The sequence below is a fragment of the Marmota marmota genome, unplaced genomic scaffold (assembly GCF_001458135.2).
Source record: "Marmota marmota marmota unplaced genomic scaffold, marMar, whole genome shotgun sequence".
NCBI lineage: Eukaryota > Metazoa > Chordata > Mammalia > Rodentia > Sciuridae > Marmota > Marmota marmota.
In genome coordinates, this window is record NW_026000170.1 from 9,517,935 (window position 1) to 9,530,268 (window position 12,334).

Here is a 12,334-nt window from a genome sequence, read left to right on the forward strand (position 1 = left end):
TCATGTCCAAGTTGGTAATGGATTCGACCATGCTCACAGTGAAGGGTGCTTGCGGGCCACAGGTTGTTACAGCCTCCTTTAATTGCTTCACTGTTTTGAAATCTAAAGCACGGTGAATTCGTTGCCCTCCTGCCTGCTCAAGTACAGGGCATGCTAATCTTTGGGGTCCTGCCTCAGGATTCCATCCATCAACTACGGGAGTTGAGGGCCACTCAGCTGTAGATGAAGCTGTTGGTTGAATTACGCCCTCTGGTGATAGAATGGAGTTAGTAGCAGCCTCCTGTTGTAGCTCCCCCCCTGATGGTTGTTTGTCCTTTAAGCTTTCTTCCTTTAAATTTTCCTCTGTCTGACTAGCTCGAGAGACCTTCTCTTTTGCTTGACCTAATATGTTTTCTACCATAGTCTGGACCTCTAACAATTTACTTAACAGTCTTTCAGTTTGTTTTTTACTAATTTCTAATCTACTATAAAGGTAACGCAACCCAATAAGATAACATAAAACAAAACCGAAACAGAATGAAACAAAAATGGAACAAAAAATCGTTGTATCAATTTTCTCTTTCTCGGGGCAGAACAACTTCAAACCTTGAGCCAACCATTTTTCCCAGTTTGCCTGAGAAAGTTCTAATGATAGGCAGCTTGAAACAAAAAACAAAATAAATCAAAACAAGAACACATTGTTTTTTGAAATGGTCAACCATTCTCTTGCCTTCCCTCAGGGGCGAGCAATTTTACTCACCTCCAAGCTTCAGGTGTCCCCTGCACGGGCCACCAATTGCCGCAGTCTGGCTGGGCACAAAATCACGAGCCACTCAAGCAGGAACAAACTTTATTTTTGAAACTGCCGCCAATGCCCCGTATGCTCCCGGTAAGATTGCAGACCGACCCACACGGTGTTCTCCCGGACCCCCTCAGGAAGTACCTCCTCCGGAATTCCCTCCTATCGCACTTCCCCAACCAATGGGAACTCTCCAGGAGTCCTGTAACAGTCCGAGGTGGACAGCAGGAGTCCAATATCCATATGAATGCAGATCTTAACATAATCATATCATCTCAATGGCTTGTTGGCGTCACCTTTCAACCAAAAATGCCATGCATCATATTACTTGGCTGTGGCTCTTAGCATCCAATCTGATTCTATGACTTGAGAAGGAAGGAAGAGCTCAATAGAAAATTACGTCACATTAGTACCTAATTTTGTTGCTATTCAAGAAACTGAAATAAATTTATCATTTTCCTTTTAACCTAACAGCATGGTATTGGCACCAAAATAGACTGGTAGAACAATGGTACAGAATAGAGGATACAGAGACTAAGCCACAAAATCAGAATTATCTTATATTAGACAAAGGTGCCAAAAACATACATTGGAGAAAAGATAGTCACTTCAACAAATGGTGCTGGGAGAACTGGAAATACATATGCAACAAAATGAGATTAAACCCCTATCTCTCACCAGGCAAAAAAATCGACTCAAAGTGGATCAAGGACTTAGGAATTAAACCAGAGACTGTGTATAATAGAAGAAAAAGTAGGCCCTAATTTCCATCATGTGGAAGTAGGACCCAATTTCCTTAATAAGATTCCTATAGTGCAAGAATTAAAATCAAGAATCAATAAATGGGATGGATTCAAACTAAAAAGTTTCTTATCAGCAAAAGAAACAATCTGCAAGGTGAATAGAGAGCCTTTTAACTTATATGTATTATTTTTTTTTCATTTGGTTGTTTGAACACAGAGGGCGCTTATGCACTGACCCACATTCCCAGTACTTTTTCGTATTTTGTTTAGAGACAAGGTCTCACTGAGTTGCTTAGAGTCTTTCTAAGTTGCTGAGGCTGACTTTGATCCTCCTGCCTCAGCCTCCTGAGCTGCTAGAATTATAGGCATGTGCCACCTGGCCCAGCTATACGTATGTTTTTAAACAGCTTAGACCTATCAACACTTGAGTTGTTTGGATCTATCTCCATTTAATAACTGAAACTTGGGCATTTATTTTGATCTAACAGTCATAAAAAGAATAAGGATGACCAAGAGCACTGTGATGAGAACTTTTGGGAATCTCTGATTTCAAACTGCAGTTTTCTTATATCCAAAAGGAATCAATGCCAATGTTAAAAATTTGTAAGAGGCTTAAATTAAGAAATATTTCTACAGTGCCTGTAATGTACCAGGAACTAAAAAAATAAAAGAATTCCTGTTTGTGTTTATTATTTTAGGTGCAAAGGGAGTTTAAGTTAATTTAATACATTAATTTTAGTATACACATGTTTACATAAAGTCCTCAGTACTTTTTTCTTCATTTTTCTATCATCACATAAGCAAGTTAACAGCCGATTGAGAACTGCTAATGGGACATCTACTTCCTTAACTGTCTCTCTAAAAATGCAACTAAACCAGTGAGTCCAAATTACTTATAATGTATATTTTACATTATACTTATTGATATCCACCAGAATTTGGACTTCAACAAACAGAAGTAAATCATGGGAAACTACGGTAATCATGAGCATTTATTTTTTAAATAAAATCATAATCATATCCTTTTGTTATTTTTTTCAGCTCAATTCACATCAAACTCAAAAAAACTTTATATAGAATGGGGACTAAAAGGACTGTTCAAGTATTCAACTAAGAAAAATTCAATTATGACTGGTGGGCCATACTTGAAGAAATAAGCAACAAGGTGTCTGGAAAGCATTCTTTGCAGTAGGGGTTCAAACAAAGCGTTTTTCTCTGAAGTTTTATTTAACTAAAAATGCACTTTCTGGGAGCCTTCTAAGTTGTTCTATAAGCACTATTAATGTAGTTTTACATTAACGAGCTCGCTTTCTCTTTTTCTTTCTGTAAAATATGCATTTGTGCTTAGATATATAGCAGGGAATAGGATACAACATAACTTTTATCTTCAAGAATTCACAGCACAGTGTACCTAGTAATAAAAATTCATTTGACTGATACACAAAAAATTCTAAAACTTTGGAAAGGTGTACTTTGGAAGCTCTTTTGTCACTTTTATTATGAGTTTGAAATAGTCTCTAAATATCCAATGACTTATTAGACTGTCTAGATCATATGAAATGGAAACCAAAAAGGGAGGAAGATAACAGATCTAGAAGGATGTATTTATCTTCATGATTGGATTTAATCCCATGAGTTGTAAAGAACCAGTGAGAGATTTTAATAAGAGAATTGATATGAACAAAATTCAGTTTTATAAATATCATTTGGAGCAGTATGCGAAAGAGATTGAGAGACAGTAGATGTCCTGGGGAAAGGACACCAACTTCAAGATTATTTTAGTACCCCAGGTGAGAATAAAGCAGGAACTGATGGGATGGAGAAATGCAAAGAAAGTTGTGTATGTTTTATGCTCCAGGAACAAAGTCTCAGCTCTTCACTGCCAGTGCTGGCTCTCCACTTCATCACTTCCTGTGTTTGTGTATCATAACATTTTACAGTTCAGAGACTCCAGGAGGGCATGGATGGTAAGTACTGCTCCACCTTCTGCCCCCCGAGTCCCATGTAATGAACCATCTCCAACATCATCAATTTATTCTGGGAAGCAATAAGTAAGGGAATGAACAGGCTGTCTACAGATGTGGTCATATTCTATTTTGACAATATTACCGTCACTATAAGAGACAGTCTCCATCTTCCAATCAGAAAGTAAAACTCTGTGTAATAATCACATACCGAACTTGTTTTGTCTTAAATGAACTCCCTTATTCCCAGCTGAAGCAGGGCCATGAACAGAGAAAAACTACATTCTTTCTTGCTCATCTTTTCTGCTGTTTCCCTCACACCCACATACTTACAAAGGTTTCTGATCCCTCTAGGAATTGTTAAAAAAGGAAAAATGATCAGGGACAGGGAAGTCTTACCACAAGGTAAAGTCTTTCAATATCATGACTTTCCTCTTGGGGGTGTTCCTGTAGGTCACTCAAAGAATGTCACCACTGCCTTCTTTCCCAGAGGTCACTTAGTTCCCTCCAAAAAAGTTCAGAGTGCACCATCATTACCTTCCGTAAAAAACTACAAATACGATCTAAGACAATGTAACACCTGATTTCTTTGCATGCAATCTATTGAGCTAATGAGGCAGAAAGGTAGACCTCCCATAGGCAGATAGGATAAGGCCTTGCGGAAGGGAAGGAGGGGAGGAGAATAACATGCCATTCTAGAAAGAGATGGTCTGTAGAACATTCTGTTACTTGGTGCCCCCAAGAGCTTCATCTGCAATGGTTCCTTAGCACCTATTACTGTTCCTAACAGCTTCAACTACAGTAGCTTTTCCTTAGTTACCCCATGCCTACCCCTAGCAAAGACTGTCCACCAAATCAACTCCTGAAGCACTTCCTTGCCTTCACAGATATGCCAAACCACAAGATTAGACTCATTCTTACTGGGAATTCAACACAGGGGCACTCAACCACTGAGCCACATCCCCAGCCCTATTTTGTATTTTATTTAGAGACAGAGTCTCACTGTGTTCCTTAGCACCTCATTTTTTCTGAGGCTGGCTTTGAACTTGCTCTCCTCCCATCTTAGCTTCCAGAGCTGCTAGGATTATAGGTGTGTGCCACTGTGCCCAACTTTAGACCTGTTCTCTTAATTATATAAATAAGGGATATTATAAACTTCTGACTGGCTTATTAAACTCAGAACTTAAGAGAGTTTAATTGGTCCATGCTAGCATCCCCCATTAACATAGTCCCCACCAGTCTATAGGGACAGATAAAGAACATAAAAACCCCTAGACAACAGACACCTGTGGACATCTCTCCTTAGGGACACTCCCTCTTCAGGAGCTCTTATTTCTTTCTGTAAATCCTGTTAATATGCTCTCATCCTTGTATCCATAGATTTCATTCCTCAAATTTAGGAGACAAAGAACTCATCCATTCACTCTACATGTTACACTATCTCTAGTCCATGGAAATATTTCACTGCTCCTCTTATGGTGGGAGTCTATTCAAAATGCAACTCCCCACTCCCCCTTTCCCTATCCCCAACACAGATTACTTTCACATGTACTTTAGTTGTCTGTGACATCATGTCATGATGTCACTCAATTGTTGAGAAACTTTGCTCTTCCAAACAGTTTTGTTGAAGAAAAGATTCTCTAGTCTTGAAATGAATGAGGGAACACCTGCCATACCATCCCTCCACTTGAGCACAGGGGCAAAAATTCATCTTAGATTGACACAAATTTTCTTGATTTACCCTTTTAAAGTCTCAAGGTGGATGTAGACTATCAAAGAGTTGTAGAACTCATTTTTTACTAGTTCCTCTGTAAAACTGTTTCAAGCACACATTCTAGCTTTTTATAATATTTTAACTACAGATTATTTTAAATATATTTAACTATAGTTTTGCTTGCCCCCATTTTCATGCTTCTACACTGGATTAATTTGACACAAATTAGAATAATTTCATCCATAAACATGTCAGTGTGTAGCTTTATTAGTTTTCTACTGATGTATAACAAATTACTTTAAATCTATTATCTTAAAATAGCACCCATTAATTATCTAACAGTTCTGTTGGTCAGAAGTCTAGGTAGACTGGACTGAGTTCTCAGTGCAGGAGCTAACAATACTAAAACCCAGACACTGGCTTATTAGGCTTATTTATCTGGAGGTTTACAGGAAGAATCTGCATCCGAGCTCCTTTGGTGACTGTCACAATCTAGCTCCTTTGCGGCTGTAAGTCTGTGTCAGTGTCTGCTGTCTCTCAAAGCTGCTGGCATTCCATCTTGTGATCACATCTTCAACTCATCAACAGTGTCTTTTTCATGCTTCAAATTTCTCTGACCTCCCCTTTTTTTATTCCTGCTATGTCTACTGGCAGGAGAAGGAGCTTTATTTATAATGCCTCTTGTGATTGCACCAGATCCACATGAATAATCCAGCACAATATTCTCAGTGTAAGGGGCAGTTGATTAACAGTAACCTTATCACATCTAGGAATTCTCTTTTGTCATGTACAATAATATAACCACAAGCATAATAACTCATTTTCTTCACAGGTTCTAGGACTGGGCAAAGATACATTTGTGGTACCATTTATAAAATTCTGACCACATGAACCAGCATCAGTGAAGAAATAAAGGAAGTCTTTGCTCTATACCCATTCTAAATTCCCAGGGTTGCACAAGCCCATCCAATATTTTTGAGAATATATATTTTATAAGTACAGTATAATTGATCCATGGAGTCATCTACATTATAAAAGAATCAAAATCAAAAAGTGTAAATTTTTGTTTGGAGTTGAGATCTTAGAGGGAAAAAAAATAAAACTATGAAGAGGCCAAGCTTGACCATATCCACGTGTCCCTTGCTTCTGTCCAGCCTCAAAACTTATTTTAATTGCTTTATGTACCTGGTCTAGTAGTAGCTCATAAACAGGTATAAAGATGTCAAAATAACAAGCTAAGTAACTCTTAGGGAGATAAGATCTATTCTTATACTTCTACAGGGACATTTCTCTGAGAGAATTATCATTCATTTTTCTCATTTCTGTAATTCCCGTATCACTGCAGTTTCCTTAGTCACACCACTGGATGAAACTAACTGGTGAGTCCACTTCCAACTGTAAACTGTGTAGTTTGGGCTTTTCTACCTCTATTCCTGTTTTCTAACCTTGTGGTCACAAACATTTCCCTCTTTGAGGACAAAGGTCATAATTACTTCATTGCCCTCTTGTCAAAACTTATGTCCCTGGGACTGGGAATGTAGCCCAATGGTAGAGTACTTGCCTAATATACATAAGGCCCTGGGTTCAAGTCCCAGTGGGGATAAAAAAAAAGGTCCCTGTGTTTCAACTAGTCTGACTTGGTATATTGGATATACTAATTCATGTATCTATTATTAATATTTTGTTCACTACTCTTATTTCAGATATCATATTGATTCTATAACAGCAGCCTTATTGTGCCTTATCCCAAGCTGAAATAAACAAGGGAAGTTCAGAAACTCTAGAATGCAGATTCTGGAAAAAGGGGTTTCAGCATCTTTGTCCCTAAATAGGTCAAGTCTGTTTTAAAAATCATTTTCCTGCTTTGTGGTTGAAGGAAAGTTTTCCATATTTTGCCAAATATAATTTTGAAACTATTTTTGCTCACAACAACATCATCTGCTACATCTTCTTTAACCTTTTACTTTTAAAAAGTTTCTTGCATAAACCAGACACTTAGGAGCATGAAAAAAAGAAAATCTCTGGACCCTAGGAATTTACAGTTCAATAAGAAAAAGAGCAAACCTATCAGTGCAATACAAGTTGGTACATAGGATTTTGAGATTAAGAGACCTGTGTTCCCTGTCTGAATAGGATTTTCAAAACAAGGTTATTCAATTCTATAGATTTATGACATGGAATGAATAGGGGGAAAATAGTTTTCCTCAGTCCACAAGTTCTATTCATGTTGAAAACGAAAGTCTATTCAGTTATTATCTTTCTGTCAGATTGCCAACTTTTGTATTGTTGAGTTGATTAAATTCAATGTTTGAAAATTATAAAAATATTTTAATAAAAGGGCCCAATACACAGATTATGGTAAGTGATTTAAATTCCAATGTATTTACTTCACTTTCTGTGTAGCTTTTTCATATAATGTTAAATTAAAACCTCTGTGGATATTGTTGGGCATTCAATGTTTCTCCTATTAACCTTGACTTTCCTGTTAGTTTTCAAGTGGACTTTTTCAGTACATTTCTCATGGATGCATCCTGAGAGACAAATATCTACCCTGTTATTTTCTCTGATATGCTTTGAAATGTTCACTACAATCTCTGACATTCAGCCTCCTAAAAAATAATAATAAGTCTGTCTCCCCTATGCCCTCTCTTTGATCAGCTCCGGACCTGTACTCTATCAAAAACCTTTGTCTCCTGACTGCTCTCTATTCTGGAGCATCTTCCAAATCAATGTCAGCTAGTTGTTACTCATCACCTTGAAGATGCCCAGCAGGTTCATAGCTCTAAAAAATAATAATAATAATAATGGGGGAAAAGACTTGCAGAATTTCTTTTAAAATATTGTATAGAAAGAAAAATCCATGAGATATACACTGTTTTATAAAAAGAAAGAATGAATGTAATCAAATGTTGACTGCTTCATTATCACAGTAAATGTGTGAAAAGATCAGAAGAGGCAGAAACAATTGTCTGAGAGAGTCTTAAATTGGATTTGTAAGAATGGGCCAAAGTTACACAGGCTGAGCAAAGGAGGAGGATATAATCTACCCAATATCAGACAAAAAGCATAGGAACAAGGTCATAGCAAGATGATTTCCCACAAAGTCAAAGAAAGATAATTTTCTTATTTGGAGTGAACTAAAAGACATGGAATAAGCACTTGTATGTGCCAGACACTGGGCAAAGCATTGAGAATAGACCAAATAAGCAATATAGAAGGAGAATTATCAACACAGGGCTTAGAGTCCAGATCAGAAGCCAGTTATTAAATAATTTCTACTAGTTAATAATAAAATGGATAGTGTGCCAAGTATTATCATGGAGTATAGTATACTTAAGGACTCTATGTTTGAGGAATTAATGAAGGTCAGTGAAAGGAGGGAGAGATGGCAAAGTGTTAGAGTGTTAGAACTTAGAGTGTTTGCCAGAGACCAGAGCGTGCTAATCATTTTTATACATTTTGGAATCTATTCTAATTATAACAGGGTACCCTTTGAGGGATCAAAAACTCCAATAACCTTATTAGATCTGTATAATTTTGGAAATTAAATTAGAACACTGAATTTTGATTAGGAGATTCCAGTTTTATTCCCCTCCTTTCTTCCTTGCCATTAACCTTTACTTGGGTTGGTCTCATCATTTATAAAATGTGATGTTATGTATGTCAGACAATATCATGTCATTGAAAGTGAATTATAAAGCACCATTTAGTGTGAACACATGTGCAAAGGATCATCATGTCTTCTGTTATTCAGCCCTGTCTCATTAGCCATTAAGAACATCCCTGTAACATCATTTGGGACCCAATAAATACTTTTTGTTGGGTATGTGGGAGACCTTGCCTTTTGGTTTTATTTCCCCCATTGAGTTTCTCCCTGCTGAAGTTAAGTTTCCATCTCGTGAGAAGAACATCACCATTATCTCTTACCCCTCCCCTTCCTCTCCTAAGGGCACCATGCCAAAGGGCACCAAAGTCAAAAGTTTTCTAGATCAATCCCTGGAGACACAGTGTCTGCTCTCCAGTTCCTGAGTCACGCTGCCAATCAGCACACGCCCTGTCTCCTACAGAACCCTTCTTAAGCTGAAGCTTGCAAGTTCACACTCTCTGCTCTCTTCCTCCCTTTTTCTGCTCTCTTCCTTTTCTTTTCTTACCCTTCGGGCAGCAGCTCCCCAATAAAATCTCTTGGTTGAATCTCTGTCTCGAGTGAGGAACCTGCTTTTCACTTTTGCAGCAAATAGATAGGTTCTCTCTCTCTCTCTCTCTCTCTCTCTCTCTCTCTCTCTCTCTCTCTCTCTCTCCACACACACACACATACACAGTCTCCAAAACACCTCTCTTCAAACCTCACCTTCCTCCAGTCTATTTGGGAAAGCAGATTTTGGAGTCATATCCCTCCCTGTCTCCTTCTCTAACGGACATCTTCCTACCCCAGAACTATTAAAAACTCATTCCATAAAATTTGTTCTTTCCTTTTTCACCATTGCAATCACACCTGACAGACCCAGATTCCTCTACTGGACAAGAAAGAATCCCATGCTTCAGTATTCATTGTCACTACTCATTTGTATGTATGACTCTCAGCTATTCCTAGAGTACTTCTGCCCATTCAGTTACACACTATTTCACATCCAGCTACCCCACAATCCTCTTGGCCTAATGTTGAAATTATCAATAAGGCCAATTCCCCTACCTCATAGGAAATCTCCTATGCAGATCACACATGTCCCTTTTCTCCAAATTAACCTCAATCTCTCAAGAACAATTATATTAATAAGTTTCAAAAGGGAAGAATTTCAGAGTTCAGTGAATTTGTTTCCAGTGATGAAGTTCCTTGATCTTGATAACAAGATAGTTACCTCTACCCAGAAGGTAACTCTGTAGAGATAGAGGCATTAGGAGGCAAAATCTTCACTAACCTTCTATGGAAGGTCTTGTAATCCAAACATTGAACCTAGAGCTATCTACTCTTATATTGCTTAAGTATTATGCACACTTCCTTTTCAGAATAAATTGGTTTATTTTCTTATGTTTATCTCAACCACTATAATTTTGATTCCATCTCATGTCAAAATCTGATTTTGTATGTCTTATATTCCCATTAAAGTAATTTTTAAGCATATGAGTTATTTAGCTAATTTAAGGTATCTCCAATTTTATACCTCTATGATAAACATTTCTTCAATTTGACAAAACAATTCTGCAAGGAACTTTCACAGTCTGGTTAGCACTATGTATTTCAAAGCTTTCTTTGGGAGCAACAAAACTTCCTCAAACCAAGGATCATTTCTCCAGATATCCCAGCAGGTTTATCTGCCCTATATCTAAATGACATATAAATCTATGAAGTGTAATTGAGGTTTCCTTCACTGAGGAATGATTTATCTCCCTGATGATAGTCATTTCTCAGCTAAAAATAATAATGAGCTCTTTTCATTTTTTTTTTTGCAAATATTCCCTATAGCTGCAAGTTGAACATGCATGCAGCTGCTGAGGAGGGTACCTATTTTGTGACATAGAATTAGTGCTAAAGCATTTGCTTATTTTTAAATGTCATAGTCCCAAGAGAATCTTCTGGGTAAATTTCCCAGCATAGGAAATACATTCTCTTGCTTTGCTTTGGGGAACAAGTCATTAATTTTCCATTTTCCATTTAACATTATTGGTCCAGCTAGGTTGATAAGATGCTGAGGCAGTGATGTACAAAGTCCAAAAATAAGTCATCTTTCTATACACTAACAATTAAATATCTAAAAAGAAAGAAAACAATTCCATTTACTATAATGTCAAAAATAATAAAATACTTATGAAAAATCTAACCAATGAGGTGAATGATCTGTATACTGGAAACTAAGACTGATGAAAAAGATTTAAACAGACATAAACAAATGGAATAATACCTCAAGTTCATGGGCTAGAAAAATTAATATTGTTAAAATATCCATACAACCCAAAGCTATCTATAAATTCAATATAACCCTTTTTGAAATTTCAATGACATTTTTTTCACAGAAATAGAAAAAAAATTCTAAAATTTATATGGCACTACAAAAGTCCTGAAATAAATAATTCAGTATTGAAAAAGAAGAACAAACCTGAAGGTATCACATTTTCTTTTTTTTTTAAGAGAGAGACAGGAGAGAGAGAGAGAGAGAGAGAGAGAATTTTTAATATTTATTTTGTAGTTTTTCGTGGACACAACATCTTTATTTTATTTTATGTGGTGCTGAGGATTGAACCCAGTGCCCTGCACATGCCAGGCGAGCGCTTTACCGCTTGAGCCACATCCCCAGCCCCCACATTTTCTAATTACAAACTGTCATAGAAATGCTACAGTAATCAGTACAATATGATACTCGTATAAAAACAGACACATAAACCAATGGAGCAGAATCGAGTGCTTATAAAAAAAGAAACTCATGCATACACAGTCAACTAGTGCATGACAACACTACCTGATTTAGAACCTTATCGTGTGCAACTAACAAAAATTAATTCAAAATGAATCGAAGACATAAATTAAAACCAAAAATCATAAAACTTGAATAAATCATAGGAAATAGGTTAATTAGACTTGGAAATGGCTCTGAAAGTAGAGACAACAAAAGCAAAAATAACTAGATGGGGATATACCAAAGTGAAAAGCTTTGGCAAAGCAAAGGAAACAATCAGCAAAATGAAAAAGCAACGCCTGGAAAGGAAGAATGTACATGTAAACCATGTATCTGACAAAAGGTCAATGTCCAAAATATATAAGGACTTCATATTCTCTAATAGTCAAACAAACAAACAAACAAATGCCAGATGATATGATTTAAAACACAAGCAAAGAATTTGAATAGATACGACTATAGAGAAGATGTACAAATGGCTAAAAAGTATATAAAAAGGTGTGCAACAACACCGATTATCAGGAAAATGAAAATCTAAACAGCAGTGAGAAATCACTATACACATGGTAGGGTGCATATTATGAAAACGAAAAGAAGGTAGGCGGAACGGTGACCACCGGCAGAAAAGGCCCAGTGGCCCACGGCTGAACAGAGCTTCCAATCACTCCTGCAAGGTAGGCGGGCCTGCGACCCACCAGCAGAAGAGGAGCAGCGGCCTGCTGAGAGGCAGAGCCGCCCCCTCCCCC

The 12,334-nt window shown here is 37.2% G+C and overlaps 2 long non-coding RNA genes across 2 annotated transcripts in view; one reads left to right on the plus strand and one right to left on the minus strand.

The window, feature by feature from the left end:
• Positions 1-2,071, plus strand: part of LOC125611843 — a 5,473-nt gene extending 3,402 nt beyond the window's left edge. The window contains exon 3 of the long non-coding RNA XR_007342084.1: positions 1,934-2,071. This is a non-coding gene — a long non-coding RNA (uncharacterized LOC125611843). The remainder of the gene's footprint in view (positions 1-1,933) is intronic.
• Positions 1-12,334, minus strand: part of LOC125611842 — a 247,541-nt gene that overhangs the window by 140,486 nt on the left and 94,721 nt on the right. The window lies entirely within an intron of this gene.